This window comes from Amblyomma mixtum, chromosome 3 (assembly GCF_055824585.1).
Source record: "Amblyomma mixtum isolate Tamu chromosome 3, ASM5582458v1, whole genome shotgun sequence".
Classification (NCBI taxonomy): Eukaryota; Metazoa; Arthropoda; class Arachnida; order Ixodida; family Ixodidae; genus Amblyomma; species Amblyomma mixtum.
Genome location: NC_143014.1, coordinates 41,293,272 through 41,296,220, shown reverse-complemented (window position 1 = coordinate 41,296,220; position 2,949 = coordinate 41,293,272).

Below are 2,949 nucleotides of genomic sequence, written 5' to 3'. Positions count from 1 at the left end.
ACGCGGCCGCGCGGGTCCGTTGGAGCGTCGCGACCCGTATGTATTTTTCGAACGCGAGCCGCGGGGGAAGAAGGCAAATAAGACGACATGCACGACGTCGAGTTCAAGGCGTGCGCGCGGAGACGAGCCGAGGCCCCCGCGAGTGTCGTGCAACGGCCCGGCTCTCCTGCGGCCACACATGCGCTCGGGAAGTGCACGTGACGGCATAATTTCGACGCAGTCATTAGGCGCCCGTGCTCGACCCTCCTCTCCCCCCTTTGGCTTCTCTAATAGGTTCGTGCCGTGCGTCCGCTTCACGTTTGGTTACGCGCTGTAACCAAACGTGAGTGGCCCGGCGGGACACTCGTGACGGCTCATTACATGCCGATGCTACACGCACTGGCCGCGGCTAATTTCTCTGGCCGCCGCGGCATACCTTTGCGTCCGGTTCCCGATTATTCGTTCTTGAGTGTGTTTTTTTTTTTTATTACCGACGCCCATTACTCCCTCTCTTGCGTCATCGCGAACTCGGGCGAATAACATAAACAAAGTGCGCGGCGTTATACGGAGTATGTACGAAATGGCGAAAGATTAAAACAAGCACAGGGACGAAACCGTGGCTCGGTATATGCGCACGCCGATCGTGTGTTAGAAAGCCGATCTGGCGTGATGAATGGAAGAGTAAAAAGAAAAAAAGAACGAAAGAGGAAGAAATGAACGATAAGCGGCGGATCGAGGAGACACGCGGCGCAGCCCGTCCCGCAGGCCTGTCATTAGGCGCCCTTAGTTTTGGCCGAATAGCAAAGAAGCCACGAGGAGAGAGAAAATGGTTCGGAATTATCCGCGCCGCACACCGCACGCACGGCACCGACCGCCTCGCGGGCCGGGCTGGGTCGCTGCCGCTGCTGCTGCGCTTCCGCGGTCGCGCCTACGGTATATGGAGTGGCGCCAACCAAATTGCTACTATGACGCAACTGTCGCCGAACGCGTGCGCTGTCGGCCGCGCCGCTGATTTTAAAACGAGCCTCGCGCAACGCCAGGCTTAATGCTGCTCCTGTCCACCAGGGCGGTGGGCTTCGCCTATTCATTTCTCCTCTCCCGCGAAAGCGGCGCTAGGCGAGCAGCGCTGCTTCCTCGCGGAAGTTTGACCGCGCGGCGCCGCGCTGGTGAATTACAGAGCGCGAGTATGCGCGGCCATATTTCTCGGCGGGCATCGCGCAATGCCCCGCCGCCGCGGAGTCCATTCCTGCTTCTCTGCAAGATTGGTCGCCAACTATTCGGTCGGCGAGCGATCCTTTCTCGTGCGATGCCCTTCTCGGAGACAGATGCGCTGCCTATTGCACGCGTTCACGCTAGGGAGTGGTGTCATTATAGTGGATACAAACGTGAGGCCCAGTCGTCCTAAAAGCTGCATGGGCGAAAATTTGGCCTCTGTTATGCCCCACTGGGAATAAATGACAACGCGAGAAGGCGACGACGTAGTAATGCAGTTAACGTGCGCTTAGTTGGAGGAGAGCCTTTATGGCTTCAAGAGGGAAAAGTGGTTTAATCAACCTGCGACTTTCCAAAGAGCACTGTATCTCACCACACGAGCGTCTTTTCATTTCGGCCTCACCGATGTACAAAAGCTCTGCTTTTTAGCGCATCGTGTCCGACAGAACTAAATTCCGTCACTCTTGGACAGCTTCCATTCTTTTCGGTGAGAAAGGCTGAATCGCAATGCATAATCGCATTGCTCAAAGAAAAATTGCTCTCCCGGTTAAAGTATAGCTCCCACAATGCAGCGATCGGCCAGTCATGGAAGCCACTGAGATATGCTGGCCGTTTGCGAATCTAACTTGGATGAGAAAAGTTTTGTCATTAAGGGCCTTAATATTTAGAAGTCCTGTCCGTTTCGCGAACTACGAGTGACGCAACGCTAACGATGATCGTCTGAACTTGGACTCCTCAATACAGCAATATATCGACCAGAAAGCTTCCACTATTACTCTTTGATAGCAGAAATGTCAAAAACAAAAAGAAGACACCATAAACTGTGCACCGCCACCTTTTGCCCTTAACATCCACAGCTGCTGCGACTTCAAGTGTTGCGCCAGGTGTTATACACTTGGCATTGGTCGCGGCGCTGGCCGTCGGTGTTTTCTTCACTTCTGGTGCACATACGATCGGCTACCTAAGAACGTAAGTCGACGCTATCTACTTCTTCTGAAAGGTTGTGATCCATAGTTATTTGCATTTAACCCCGTGGAGGAAATGGAAGCCATTTTTTTTTTCTTTGCGCATTCAATCGTCCCGCTCCAAAATTATTTCTCATTGCCCCTGCTGCCGAACGTACTTGAAGCTGCGACGTTTCCTCAGCCTCGAATGTGTTACCCGATTCCTGCCTCCGTGGGCGTCGCCGCCCGCTTCAAATGGAAGTGGGTGCGCTCGTCAAATTTCATGGGGAGCCAAAGCGTACAACCGTGCGGCGATGGTGGCGAGTGATAATTCCAGCTCTCTAATTTGCCGCTGCAATCAGATGGAGCACCTATGCGTCGAAGGAAGCCAAATCCGCAACCCGGCAAATGAAAGGCAATCCCGGCTAACGTTTCTGCAGAATGAAGTGTATATCTCCCAAAGCTATAGCACCAAGGCCTGGAGCTACTTCGCTGGCTTTATATCCGCACGGCAAAAAATAAAAAAAAAATAAAAAGAGAAAGTGACAGTGTAATAAATGACTAACGAGTATAGAAAAGGGAAAAAAATCATCATCAAGGCAGCGACCTCACGGAAAACAGGTTGCAGCGCGACAGACGTGGGCGCTGCGGCTATCAATTGAGCTTTATTGTCGCTCCCGCAAAATACAAGCAAGCGAACGCAGGGAGAAAATAGAAGATCAGAAAATAGCATCGACGCAGGGGGGATGCCTGCGGGAAAGGGTGGGAAGGGCGTGGCACGAGATTTCAGAGGCAATAATAACTGAGCATACAG